At 53.0% G+C, this 14842-nt stretch overlaps 1 protein-coding gene across 12 annotated transcripts in view; it reads left to right on the top strand.

The window, feature by feature from the left end:
- Positions 1 to 11412: 11412 nt before the first annotated feature.
- pcmtd1 (protein-L-isoaspartate (D-aspartate) O-methyltransferase domain containing 1) overlaps positions 11413 to 14842 on the top strand; it is a 101091-nt gene continuing 97661 nt past the window's right edge. For 7 of the 12 annotated variants that reach the window (XR_005462063.1, XM_038809337.1, XM_038809328.1 and 4 more), the window contains exon 1: positions 11413 to 11565. The gene's annotated coding sequence lies outside the window, so the exon portion shown is untranslated. Of the gene's footprint in view, positions 11566 to 13235; positions 13302 to 14842 lie in introns of all 12 variants that reach the window. The other 5 variants (XM_038809339.1, XM_038809329.1, XM_038809336.1 and 2 more) reach the window with 3 other exon arrangements.

The raw sequence follows: 14842 nt of genomic DNA, 5'->3' as shown, positions 1-14842 counted from the left end.
CGTGGAGGACTATCATGCCAGTTTTGCGGCCAGACCCAACACCCCCGACAGCAATGCCCGGCCCGCAACGCGACCTGCAGCAGCGGCGGGCGAAAAGGGCACTTCGCTAAGGTCTGCCTGGCCGAATCTAAAAACTCGAACCCCAACTCGAACACTCGCTCCTCCGATTCTCAGGCTCACAGACCCCGTAACGTGGCAGCGTGTCTGCCGACTCCGCCTCCGTACAACATGTGTGACTCACGGGGGCCGCCATCTTGGCCATCCACCCCACACGTCCGGCACGTGCGATCCATGGGGGCCACCATCTTGGACGACATCTTCCTCGCCGCCCACCACGTGCGATCAATGGGGGCAGCCATCTTGGACACCATCTTCCTCGCCGCCCGCCATGTGCATCCATGGGGCGGCCATCTTGGACGTCATCTTCCTCTCCACCCGCCACATGTGATCAACGGGGACCGCCATCTTGGCCATCACCCACTACCCAACTCGAACAGTCATCGCGGGGCCACTCCAGCACCGTCACCCACGCCTCTGTCTACCCTCAACTCAGCGGCGTTACCTTGGACCAGTCGTGGCCCAAGCACCTCGAAAGCTCAATTATGGCCGTCCGGATCAACAGCCACGAGACACCATGCCTCTTCAACTCCGGGAGTACCGAGAGCTTCGTTCACCTGGAACTGGTAAGGCGCTGTTCGCTCCCGGTATTCCCAACACGGCAAACAATCTCTCTGGCCTCGGGCTCGCACTCAGTCCAAATACAAGGGCGCACCTCAGCGACTCTAACGGTACAGGGCGCCAATTATACGAATTCCAAATTGTACGTGCTCCCAGACCTCTGCGCCCCGCTCCTCCTAGCACTGGATTTCCAGTGTAACCTCAGGAGCCTAACACTCAGCTTCGGCGGGCCCCTGCCCCCACTCACTATATGCAGCCTAGCAACCCTGAAAGTCTACCCCTCCTCACTCTTCGCTAACCTCACCGCCAACTGCAAGCCAGTGGCCACTCGTAGCAGGAGGTATAGTCTGCAGGACAGGGTGTTCATCAGGTCTGAAGTCCGGCGCCTATTGCGTGAAGGAGTCATAGAGGCCAGTAATAGCCCTTGGAGAGCTCAGGTGGTGTTCGTCAAAACTGGGGAAAAGCTCCGGATGGTGGTTGATTACAGCCAGACCATTAACCGGTTCATGAACCTTGATGCGTAACCCCTCCCCCGGATTGCGGACATGGTAAACCAGATTGCACAGTACCGCGTGTTCGCCACGGTGGATCTGAAATCCGCATACCATCAGCTCCCAATCCGCCCGGAGGACCGCCCCTACACGGCGTTCAAGGCAGATGGCCGCCTCTTCCATTTCCTCCGGGTCCCTTTTGGCGTCACAAACGGGGTTTCAGTGTTCCAAAGAGCAATGGACCGAATGGTGGACCAGTACAGGCTGCGGGCCGCTTTCCTATACTTGGATAATGTCACCATCTGCGGCCATGATCAGCAGGACCACGACGCCAATCTCCACCGATTTCTCCAGACCGCCCAAAAGCTCAATCTCACATATAATAAGGAGAAATGCGTTTTCCGCACCACCAGGCTAGCCATCCTCGGCTACATCGTGGAAAATGGAGTCCTAGGACCCGGCCCTGACCGTATGCACCCCCTCTTACAACTCCCTCTCCCTCACTGTCCCAAGGCCCTCAAGAGGTGCCTCGGAATTTTTTCGTACTATGCCCAGTGGGTCCCCCAGTGTGCGGACAAAGCCCGCCCACTATTTTAGGCCACCCTCTTCCCACTATCAGCCAAGGCTCGCCAGGCCTTCGACTGTATTAAAGCGGACATCGCTAAGGCCGCCATGAGTGCAATAGACGTGTCTGTCCCATTCCAGGTGGAGAGCGACGCCTCAGAAGTCGCTCTTGCTGCCACTCTGAACCAGGCAGGCAGGCCGATAGCGTTCTTTTCCCGAACCCTCTCCTCTTCCGAACTTCGACACTCCTCGGTCGAAAAAGAAGCCCAAGCCATTGTGGAAGTCGTGCAGCACTGGAGGCACAACCTCGCAGGTAGGAGGCTTACCCACATCACCGACCAAAGATCGGTTGCCTTCATGTTTGACAATTCGCAGCGGGGCAAGATCAAAAATGACAAGATCTTGAGGTGGAGGAGTGAACTCTCCACCTACAATTACGATATCGTATATCGTCCTGAGAAGCTCAATGAGCCCCCAGATGCCCTGTCCCACGGCACATGCGCCAGCGCGCAACACGACCGTCTTCAGGCGATCAACAATGACCTCTGCCATCCGGGGGTCACCCGACTTGCCCACTACATTAAGGCCCGCAACCTGCCCTTCTCCACTGAGGAGGTTAAAGCCGTCACCAGGATTTGCTCGATCTGTGCGGAGTGTAAACCGCACTTCTATAGACCAGACAAGGCCCACCTGGTAAAGGCATCCCGGCCCTTTGAACGTCTTTGCCCTGAGCATCGTTTACAAAGGGCCCCTCCCTTCAGCTAATCGCAACATTTATTTCCTCATTCTCCCATTTCCCGTTTGCCATCCCATGCCCCAATATGACCTCCCATACAGTTATCAGAGCCCTGCACAGTGTCTTCACCCTGTTCGGTTTCTCCAACTATGTCCACAGCGACAGGGGTTCGTCGTTCATGAGCGACGAACTGCGTCCGTACCTGCTCAGTAAGGGCATCGCCTCGAGCAGGACTACCAGCTATAACCCCAGGGGGAACGATGGAGGTGGAGAGGGAGAGGGAGAACGCTGTGGTAGTATGACTAGGGGTATTACGGTACCTGGGAGTGTGAGCTGCCATTGGTGCAGAGGACTCGCTGCCCATTGGCACAGGTATCGTGTGCCTCTTATCTCTATTGGCTGAGAGGAAGTTAGCTCCGTCCTAGAGGCGGGGTATAAGAACCCGTGTTCCCCGACAGCCAGCCATTTTCCTGTACATCTGCTGCTGGGCACACTTCTTGCTAATTAAAGCCTTTCGTTACAGACTTCACCTACGTTTCGTGTCCATTGATTGTGCATCAAATGCGACGGTCTGGAAGACCGTCCTATTGACCCTACGGTCCAGGAATCTCCCGACTTCCCACTGGCACGATGTCCTCCCCGAAGCGCTCCATGCTATTAGGTCCCTCCTTTGTATGGCCACGAATCAGACTCCTCATGATCGCCTATTTTCCTTCCCTAGGGGAACTACTACGGGGGTCTCGCTTCCGCCCTGGTTGAGGACACCGGGCCCTGTCCTCCTCCGAAAACACGTTCGGACACATAAGACCGAGCCCCTGCTAGAGAGGGTCTAACTCCTGCACTCGAACACCCATTACCCATTTGTTGAACACCCCGATGGCAGACAGGACACCGTTTCCCTCCGGGACCTGGCACCCGCAGGCTCTACTACCACTACCGCCGATGTACCTCCCACACTACACCCCACCCGACTTTCCATGCCCTGCGCCCCTGCATCTATTTGCTTCCCGCACTCCCTTCCACCCGACACACCAGTTCGCAGGAATGAAGCTCAGGAAGAACCATCCCGAGAGTCCACTCCCGGACCCGCACCGAACATCCTTCTGCAGCCATCCGAAACGGCTGCAACAGCAGTGCTTCGTCGGTCGCAACGCACGATTTGGGCGCCGGATGACCTGAACTTTGAGACCCATCACTCCCGCCGGACTTGATTTTTTAACAGGGGGTGAATGTGGTGAATGTGTAACCACTATAATTCACACTGTACATTACTGTGTCCCTGTGGGCTCCATCTGTGAGCTGTTGCACGGCTCTGCCCACAGGGAGAGATGAGGAGCATGTACAGGGCTCTGCCCTTGGCTCCGCCCCCTCCAGGAAGTATAAGTGCTGCGGTCCTGCGAGTCCACCTCCAGTTCAGCACGGTCGCAGGCAGGCTCAGTTGTAAGCCAATTAAAGCCACAGTTTACTCCAACTCATGTCTCTGGTTGAATTGATGGTCGTAGTGTGCATATGTTAAAACTGTGCATACAATACTGCAGGTTTGAAGTTGGAAGTGTTCTGGAGATGTTGGGAGTCCATGCAGTGCAATTGGAGTACAGCTGATCTAGATAATGGCAATGTTGCTTCTGAAGTTAAACTTACATGTGACATTCCAGTGATGTTGGAGAGACACTGGCCTGTACAGTGCTCATCCATTTAATGCCAACTGATGTACCATCAATTGGACTCGAGTTGTGAAGAAGTTCCATATATCAGGCTTTAATCAACTAGTTGTGTGCCCGGCAGTCGACTTACAGAGAAAGGCCGACTGCCGGGTCCTACGGGTTCTTATACCCCACCTTGTAGGCGGGACTACTTGCCTCTCGGCCAATGGGTGAGCAGTCACATGACTAGCCTCAACCAATCAGCAGAGAGGCACATGACCGACCTGAGCCAATGGGCAGCGAGTGCTCTGCACCAATGGCAGATAGGTACCGTAAACCTCCTAGTTATACCACCACACCAACATTGCAAGTAAAAATAGGCAACAATGATCTTTGCAGTACTGTTAAGTGTTGAGAAAGCCATTGTCAGTGCTTCGGGAAAAGCTGGATAGACAACACTTTATTGGTGCAATGCTGAGGAAGGAACCAGAACTGATCCATTTGGTTCCAGTATGGCTGGAGATGTATTCAGACCTTGCACTGCAAGGTAAAAGGATTAAGTTTATTTTGTAGTGCTTGTTCTGTGATCAGCTTGGTCAGTCCATGCATTTCCAGTGCCGTGACAAGTTATAAGCAGGCAGGGTCTGTGCAGTGCCAGTGTTGTGATCAGCAATGAAGCAGTGCCAGTGCAGTGTTTAACACTAAGCAGAGTGGGTTTGTGCAGTTCCAGTGCTGTGCTTTGTAATAAGCAGACAGGGTCTGTGCAGTGCTAGTGTTGAGATAAGCAATAAAATAATGCCAGAGCTGTGGTCAGCACAAAGTAGAGTGGATTTGTGCAGTGCCATTGATGTGCTTTATAACAAGCAGAGTGGGTTTGTGCAGTGCCTGTGCTTTGATCAGTAATAAGCAGATTGAGCTGTGCCACATTTCGGTGCTGTACTGTGCTTTGTAATAAGCAGACTAGGTCTGTGCAATACCTGCTAGTGTTGCGATCAGCAGTAGGTCTGTGCAGTGCCAGTGTTGTGATCAGCAGTGGCTCTGTTTGTGGTAAACCACATTATTGAGTTTATTGTATTATATTCACTGTGCTATATTGTACATGGCTGGGCTTGTCCAGGCTGACTCCGCCTGTGGCTCCTCTCCTCGGGGCTCCTGTATAAAAGTGGCATGTCTCCGCCTCCGGACCCAGCTTCCTGTTTAATGTATTAAATTGATACACCACCAATAATAGACGACGAGTGATAAACGTAACTGCCCTTCTTCTACTTTATTAAGGCTCGCAACCTGCCCTACTCCATCGAGGAGGTCGGGTCCATGGCCAGGGACTGCCAGGTCTGCGCGGAGTGCAAACCGCACTTCTATCGGCCAGACAGAGCACATCTGATGAAGGCCTCCCGCCCTTTTGAGCGCCTCAGCATGGACTTCAAAAGGCCCCTCCCCTCCACTGACCGTAACGTGTACTTCCTCAACATCGTTGATGAGTACTCCAGATGCCCCTTCGCCATCCCCTGCTCTGACATGACCTCTGCCTCCATTATCAAGGCCCTGCACAGCTTTTTCACCCTGTTTGGGTTCCCCGCCTATATCCACAGTGATCGGGGCTCCTCCTTTATGAGAGGCGAGTTGCGTCAGTTCCTGTTCAGCAAAGGCATCGCCTCCAGCAGGATGACCAGCTATAACCCCCGGGGAAACGGACAGGTGGAGAGAGAGAACGCAATGGTCTGGAAGGCCATCCTCCTGGCCCTACGGTTGAAAAGTCTCCCAGTCTCCCGCTGGCAGGAAGTCCTCCCCGATGCGCTCCATTCCATCCGATCGCTTCTACGTACGGCCACTAACCAGACTCCTCACAAGTGTATGTTTGCCTTTCCCAGGAAGTCCACCTCTAGGGTCCCGCTTCCATCCTGGCTGACAATCCCGAGGCCCGTCCTTCTCCGCAAGCATGCGAGGAGCCATAAAACCAACCCCCTCGTCGAGAAGGCTACGCTGCTCCATGCGAACCGCCAATATGCATACGTGACACACCAGGACGGGCGGCAGGAAACAGTCTCCCTTCGGATTTGGCTCCTGCAGGCTCCCCGTCGACAATCACCAACACCCCCGACCCTATACCGTCTCCCCCCCACCGCCGCCCACCAACCTCAAGAACTGACTCCCGCAGGCTCACTGACAACAAGCATCACCACCCCCGCCCATACACCGCCCCCCCCCCCCCCTTCGCCGACTCAACATCTGGATGAAGAAGATGACAACACGCTCCCGGACGCGCTGGCGCCGACACCAAAGCCGGGACTGAGGCGGTCACAGCGGAAGGTCAAGGCCCCCGACAGACTTGACCTTTATGACCACTTCACCCACGCTGGACTTTTTTTAAACAGGGGGTGAATGTGGTAAACTATGTTATCGTGTTTATTGTATTATATTCATTGTGCTGTATTGTACATGCCTGGGCATGTCCAGGCTAGCTCCGCCTGTGGCTCCTCCCCTCGGGGCTTCTGTATAAAAGTGGCAAGTCTCCGCCGCCGGACCATGTTCGGGTCCAGATGCAGGAGTCTTGCTGTTTAGTGTATTAAAGCCTCAGTTACGTTTATCACTCGTCGTCTATTATTGATGGTGTATCACTGTGCAGGGCAGTCTTATATTTGGCAGTGGGTCTGTGCAGTGTCAGTGCTCTGATTGGCAGTGGGTCTGTTAAGGGCCAGTGCTCTGATCGGCAGTGGGCCTGTGCAGGGCCAGTGCTCTGATCGGCAGTGGGTCTGTTAAGGGCCAGTGCTCTGATCGGCAGTGGGTCTGTGCAGGGCCAGTGCTCTGATTGGCAGTGGGTCTGTGCAGGGCCAGTGCTCTGATTGGCAGTGGGTCTGTGCAGGGCCAGTGCTCTGATCGGCAGTGGGCCTGTGCAGGGCCAGTGCTCTGATCGGCAGTGGGCTTGTGCAGGGCCAGTGTTCTGATTGGCAGTGGGTCTGTGCAGGGCCAGTGCTCTGATTGGCAGTGGGTCTGTTAAGGGCCAGTGCTCTGATGGGCAGTGGGTCTGATAAGGGCCAGTGCTCTGATCGGCAGTGGGTCTGTGCAGGGCCAGTTCTCTGATTGGCAGTGGGTCTGTGCAGGGCCAGTGCTCTGATTGGCAGTGGGTCTGTGCAGGGCCAGTGCTCTGATTGGCAGTGGGTCTGTGCAGGGCCAGTGCTCTGATCGGCAGTGGGTCTGTGCAGGGCCTATGTTCTGAACGGCAGTGGGTCTGTTAAGGGCCAGTGCTCTGATCGGCAGTGGGTCTGTTACGGGCCAGTGCTCTGATGGGCAGTGGGTCTGTTAAGGGCCAGTGCTCTGATGGGCAGTGGGTCTGTTACGGGCCAGTGCTCTGATGGGCAGTGGGTCTGTTAAGGGCCAGTGCTCTGATGGGCAGTGGGTCTGTTACGGGCCAGTGCTCTGATGGTCAGTGGGTCTGATAAGGGCCAGTGCTCTGATCGGCAGTGGGTCTGTGCAGGGCCAGTGCTCTGATTGGCAGTGGGTCTGTGCAGGGCCAGTGCTCTGATTGGCAGTGGGTCTGTGCAGGGCCAGTGCTCTGATCGGTAGTGGGTCTGTGCAGGGCCTGTGTTCTGAACGGCAGTGGGTCTGTTAAGGGCCAGTGCTCTGATCGGCAGTGGGTCTGTGCTGGGCCAGTGCTCTGATGGGCAGTGGGTCTGTGCAGGGCCTGTGTTCTGATCGGCAGTGGGTCTGTTAAGGGCCAGTGCTCTCATCGGCAGTGGGTCTGTTAAGGGCCAGTGCTCTGATGGGCAGTGGGTCTGTTACGGGCCAGTGCTCTGATGGGCAGTGGGTCTGTTACGGGCCAGTGCTCTGATGGGCTGTGGGTCTGTTAAGGGCCAGTGCTCTGATCGGCAGTGGGTCTGTGCAGGGCCAGTGCTCTGATTGGCAGTGGGTCTGTGCAGGGCCAGTGCTCTGATCAGCAGTGTATCCGTGCAGGGCCAGTTATTTATATTATTTAATAATTTATTATTATATATAAATATGCACGCATATTTATACGGCTCCTTATGGGTGGAGCTAGCTGGCAGGGGCTACCGGTGAACCTGTAGTGCAGGTCCTACCTTATATCCCCTAATACAGGGCACACAGAGGTTCACCACATTCACCCCCTGTTAAAAATGAGTCTGGCGGGGGTGGCGTGGAACTATATACAGTGTTGCAAATAATTTACAGTGGGGGGGGGGGGGAGAAATGCCCATTTTGAAGGTCCGGTGCCCGTCAGAGGTTAAGTCGATCCGGTGCTTTGACGGTTCGCTGGGAGCGCTGTAACAGCGGCAGCGATGGCGGTGCTGGTGTCACCGATGTCAGTGCTGGCGTCGCCGACGTCGGTGCTGGCAGTGTTGGTGCTGGCCAGGATGACCCCGGGAGCATGCTGAAGTCTTCCTCGTCCTCTTGCGTGGGCAGGGGAAGGAGGGATGGACCTGGTGGGGTTAATGTTGGGGGCGCCGGGGGAGGGAAGGGTGGCGCGTGGGTGGGGAGTGTGTTGGAGTGGAACTTGAGGGAGCCAGGTCCCTGAGGGAGACAGTATCTTGGCGGCCGTCGGGGCACTCCACGTAGGCATACTGGAGGTTGGCATGGGGCAAGTGTACCCTGTCCACCAATGGGTTCGCCTTGTGGAGACGGACATGTAGAAGGACCGGTCCTGGAGCTGCGAGCCAAGTCGGGAGCGACACCCCGGATGTGGGAAGGTAAAAACACATTCATGAGGTGTGCTATTTATGGTGGTGCACAGTAGTGACCGGATGGAGTTTAGTGCATCAGGGAGGACCTCCTGCCAGCGAGAGGCTGGGAGGTTCCAGGACCGCATGGACAGCTGGACAGCCCTCCATACCATCCCGTTCTCCCTCTCTACCTGCTGGAGGCGATACCCCTGCTGAGCAGGAACTGACGCAGCTCATCACTCATGAATGAGGATCCCCTGTCACTGTGGATGTAGGCGGGGAAACCGAACAGAGCGAAGATTGTGTTTGGAGCTTTGATGACGGTGGCAGCAGCGCCGGCCCTAGGGTTGCTGGCGCCCCGGGCAAGCTGAACTTCAGCACCCTTCGGGGGCCGGGGGGGCGGGGCCGAGGGGGGGCGGGGCCGAGGGGGCGGCGACGAGGGCGGGGGGACGGGGGGGGCCAAGGCGGGGGCGGGGCCAAGGTGGGGGGGCGGAGCCGGAGGGGGGAGGGGGGCGGAGCCGGAGGTGGGGAGGCGGAGCCGGAGGGGGGTGGACGGAGGGGCGGACAGAGGGGGGGGGGCGGAGGAGGGGGGCGGAGGGGGCCGCCCTGGGGAGGGCGGCCACCGCGCATGCGCTGGTTGGCACCGGCCCAACTGCGCATGCGCGGGACCCGAGTCTCTGGCGCCCCCTAACACATGGCGCCTCGGGCGACTGCCCGAGTTGCCGGTACCTTGGGCCGGCCCTGGGTGGCAGACATCATATCGGGGCATGGGATGGCGAAAGGGAATCTGAAGTACTCGTCGACCACACTGGGGATGTACATGTTGCGGTCAGTGGAGGGAAGGGGCCCTTTGAAATCCACGCTGAGGCGTTCAAAGGGGTGGGAGGCATTCACCAGGCGCACGCGGTCTGGCCGGTAGAAGTGCAGCCTGCACTCCGCACAGACCTGGCAGTCTCTGGTGACTGTCCGTACGTCCTCGACGGAGTAGGGCAAATTGCGAGCTTTGAGGAGGTGGTACAGTCGTGTGACCCCTGGGTGACAAAGGTTGTCGTGTAGGGCACAGAATCGGTCTACTTGTGCGCTGGCACATGTACCTCGGGAAAGGGCATCTGAGGGCTCATTGAGTTTGCTGGGGCGATACAGGATCTCGTAATTATAGGTGGAGAGCTCGATTCTCCACCGCAAGATTTTATCATTTTTGATCTCGCCCCGCTGCGTGTTGTTGAACATGAAGGCTACCGAGCGTTGGTCAGTGAGGAGAGTAAATCTCCTGCCGGCCAGGTAATGCCTCCAATGTTGCACAGCTTCAACGATAGCTTGGGCCTCTTTTTCGACGGATGAGTGCCGAATTTCAGAGGCGCAGAGGGTGCGGGAAAAGAATGCCATGGGTCTTCCTGCCTGGTTTAGCGTGGCGGCAAGGACGACATCTGAAGCGTCGCTTTCTACTTGAAAGGGCAGTGTTTTGACTACTGCGTGCATCCCGGCCTTAGCTATGTCTGCTCTGATACGGGCGAAGGCGTGTTGTGCCTCGGCCGCGAGGGGCAATTGAGTGGACTGTATGAGTGGGCAGGCCTTGTCCGCATAGTTTGGGACCCATTGGGCGCAGTAGGAGATTAGAGTGTTCGGTGGCCATAACGGCCTGACAGTCATAGTCCCGGATGAGTGGGATTAGGGCCCGCAAGAAGTCTTCGATAGACTCACCAGGGAGTTGAGAGCGAGTGGCGAGTGCGTGCCTGGCGAAGAGCGTGTTTGCTTTCTGTGCGTAGTTCTCTTTTAGGAGTGCCATCGCTTCCGCATAATTCGGGGCGTCCTGGATCAACGAGAACACGCTGGGGCTCAACCTGGAGTATAAAACTTGAATCTTCTGAGCTTCCGTTGGCATGGGGTTCGCAGCGTTGATGTATGCCCCAAAACAAGCTAGCCAGTGATTAAAGTCCTTTCTGGCGTTGGGCGAGTGCGGATCCAGCTGCAGGCGATCTGGTTTGATTCTGATATCCATTTCTTAGTAGATCTGACTGTAATAAATTGATGCACGATCAATTGCCGAAAGACTCAGATTGGTACAACTGTGGCTTTATTACAGTCAGATGCGTGGCCTCCTACTGCAGCTGGCGAAATGGCTGATCAGGAGGAGGACACGCATATTTAAGCGGCTCCTTATGGGCGGAGCTAGCCGGCAGGAGCTACCGGCGAACCTGTTGTACAGGTCCTACCTTACATCCCCTAATACAGGTGCACACTCTGAACAGCAGTGGGTCTGTGCAGGGCCAGTGCTCTGATCGGCAGTGGGTCTGTGCAGGGCCAGTGCTCTGATCGGCAGTGGGTCTGTGCAGGGCCAGTGCTCCTATGGGCAGTGGGTCTGTGCAGGGCCAGTGTTCTGAACGGCAGTGGTCTGTGCAGTGCCAGTGCTCTGATGGGCAGTGGGTCTGTGCAGGACCAGTGCTCTGATCGGCAGTGGGTCTGTGCAGGGCCAGTTATCTGATGGGCAGTGGGTCTGTGCAGGGCCAGTGCTCTGATGGGCAGTGGGTCTGTGTAGGGCCAGTGCTCTGATCGGCAGTGGGTCTGTGCAGGGCCAGTGCTCTGATCGGCAGTGGGTCTGTGCAGGGCCAGTGCCAATGTTGGGGAAGAGGGCGGAGCTTGGCGCTGGCAGGGGCTGTCACGTGACGCAGTGTTTACATCCTCAGCTGTTGGGAGTCCGAGTTGAGGCAGAGCCGCGGCGGAGCGAGCAGGAGCTGCGCATTGTTTTCATCCCGATCCAGCTCCCTTCATTTCACACGGTGTGTCTCCGGCCTCGGTTTAATGCAGGTGTTGTTGAGGAGCCAGGCCCGATTGGGTCGGCCGCTCTCCGGGTGTCTGACCCCGGAGCTCTGGCTGGCTGTGGTGTCGCCTGGACCATGGGCGGGGGGGACTGAGAAAGTGAGCCAGTGGCCTAGCAGCGGACCTGAAAACACTGGTCCGCCCCCTCCCTCCGGCGGCGCTTTGTGCTGGAGCTCCGGCCGGGCGCCTCGCAGTATGGGCCCGGAGCCGGAGTGCGGGGCCTGCAGACCCTGAAGCGGCTGCCCGGGATGTGGGGAGCAGACACACACTGGGCTCCTTTTGTGTGGTTTGCTGCACAATGCCAGAGCCCAGTAATCTTCCCCACAACAACTGACCACCTCTCCATTATTTCAAATCGGCCCACAATGAGCTCGCTGCTTTCTCTCTTTGATCCTGTCTCCTGGGAATACTGGTCTTAACGTTTTGTTATATTAGCTGCGCATTGTTGACTTTCCTTTAACCGATGATCGTGCAGAAAACTTTGCATTTTAAATGGGTTTGCCGTGGCCTCAGGCACAGTCGTCATTGTTTTTCCCCTCTGTGTCAGGAGATCCTAAATGCGTCTCAGGAATTAAACTTTCAAAGGGACTTATTTACTTACTTTTGCTGTCTACACAGCACTCGAAACAAACTATTATTTTTTTTGGGGGGGGGGGGGGGGAGGTTTTTGTTGGTAAATTAGGCAATCGACGTTTTGTTTCGTCGTTATTGGCAAGTTTGGAGAAAGACCTGCGTAGAAATGCTGTTGACGTATTTTCCAAAAACCTGTTTTGAGATTAGCTTCCAAACCTCTTAACATGTACCCTGCAAGGCTAAATTGCTAATCATACACTGTTTTAAGGAAGAACACGAACCCCTTGCAAGCCTATATTTATTGCTATAGGCATAGCTGTGGTTTTATGTATGTTTTTCCAAAAAATATTGAATGCATTTTTTTCATTGAAATTTGTTGAGTTTTTATGTTCTGGAAAGTATGTGGATATAACAGCTCAGCTGGCGTCTTCATGCATTTTTTAAACAGCTGTTTCATGATCACTAGTTTGGTGATCAGCAAAACTGCAAAAAAGCATCTCTGCATACGATGTGAAAGACGTTGTCTAATCTTAGTAGGGATTCTATTGGGGATTAGCTTTGAATTCAGATTGCTACCTGGTGACCCTGCTGGTAACAATACAGTGTTGTTCCTCTTCCAGTCAAATAGCTTGTCAACAAATCATTATTAGGACTCCCATGAAGAATGACTGTTTGGATAATAGTAGAAAGCTGCTGCATGTCCAGAGATCTTTGGGGCAAGGGATTAAAAAAAATATATATGATTGGACAACAGTTGTACCTTGCATGAGTTTCATTTGATTGAAGCCCATATTGGAAAATTGCAGACAATTATTTGCTACCTGAGAAATGGTGGGCAGTGCACCTGGAGTTTCTCGAAGTACACTGGGCAGGTGAGGCAGGAAGTACCAATTTGGAAAATTGGGTCATGCACTTTTTTTTTTTTGTTTTCTCCCCCCCCCCCCCCCCCCCCCCCCCCCCCCTTTCCAAAAAAAAGGAAGAGAAATGCCTGTTTAGTCCAGAACTTGAGGCGGTGCTAAAGTTTGATACTTAGTTTTCTCCTTTTTTAACTCTTAAGCTGTTCTTGGATCACGGAGGCATCACAACTTGGATCACGGAGGCATCACAACTTGAATGTGGGGCAGTGAGTTTGGAATTAAATCTTTAGTGAATTTGAGTTCTGGTTACTATGTTACGAAGGAGTGATGCATCCCACAAACACTTGCGTTTTCAGAATCTTAAGATGTTCGAATCAAACTTTCAAAAAGAAAAAAGTCAATTGTTGCAAAAAAGCGATTTCCCCAAAAATCTACTGAGTTCCTCATTAATAGTCCGTCTCTCACCTTTACCAGACATTTCAGGATTTGGAATGATTTGTTTCCATGTATCAGTATAATGAGGGAGAATAGCTCAGTGATAGAGAGAAATATGGAAGAAGAAAAATAACAATAAAGTGAATATACATTTGTATCCAATGTCAAAAATAAAAGGATTAGGGGGATTTATTTTTTAAAAGGATCTGCATCTTTGAATTTTTTGAGCGAGAATTGCATCCACTTGCTATGAAGCCATTTTTCCTATGTAATTTTGTCTCATGATGTGAAGAACTTAAAACTTGGTAAGATTGTAGCAGGCTAGATGGTAGTTTTACTCAATGGAATAAATGGCGAAGGCACTTCAGGAAATGGGAATTTACAGAAAATAAGGCCTGAATTGATACTGGAAATTAATTATACATTCATAGATTTTGGGCAGTTTAGCAGCGTTGGCTGAGCCAGAGACTTTGTCACCATGCACATTAAAACATCGTATCCAGAAATCTGGAATAAAGATTTATTTTTTTAAATGGCACCTTGAAAGCAATGATGTTTTAAAACAGGACAAATTAAGTGTGGATGATGTATTTTATTCTGAAGATGTATATTACATGTATAAACTCTTTGCTATACTCCTGTGTATATTATCCTCTTGTGTCCTTTTTCATGATTTGAAAAAATGTTTTTGTGCAGATTGTACCACATTCTAATCATAGTTTTATGGCAGCCTAACTGCAAAGAATAAACATTCTCATTATAGCAGCCTGTTCTGGCAAAAAATGAAAAATGCACTGAATGTTTTGCTTTAACTTTTCTGTTTTAAAATTTATGGTGCAAAGGAAAGGCATTTCAAAGAGGCTTGGATAAAGATGTAGTTTATAATGTATCCCATGATAACTCGGGCACTACAACCTATTAGCTCTATTGCCGGTTATTATTTAATATTAAAAATGTGGATGACAATACATGTTAGAGCTGGAGATTGAACACCAAAGGGGGAGGAATTGGCACAATGCAGGCTATTTCTTTGAAAAGCCAAGCATAAAACTGAATATTGCATATATGATGTTTAAATAGAAACCATTTATTACATTTCAGTATCTACATTTCAGATCTAAATTAATGTTACAGTAGCCTTCATGATCATGATCAACATTCAACATAGGAACAGAGATAGGCCAATCCGCCTATTAAACCTGTTCTTTAATCAGTCGGAGCATAGCTGATATATACCTCGAATCTTTTTACCTTGTTCCATATCCATTGATACCCTTGCTCAACAAAATATTTTAATCCCGGACTTGAAAGCTACGGAGCATCTTCTGCTATTTGAGCGATCTGCCTCTCGGCAATAGTAGCCAAATACAAA

Source organism: Scyliorhinus canicula, chromosome 10 (genome assembly GCF_902713615.1).
Source record: "Scyliorhinus canicula chromosome 10, sScyCan1.1, whole genome shotgun sequence".
NCBI lineage: Eukaryota > Metazoa > Chordata > Chondrichthyes > Carcharhiniformes > Scyliorhinidae > Scyliorhinus > Scyliorhinus canicula.
This window is presented reverse-complemented; position numbering and strand designations above follow the sequence as displayed.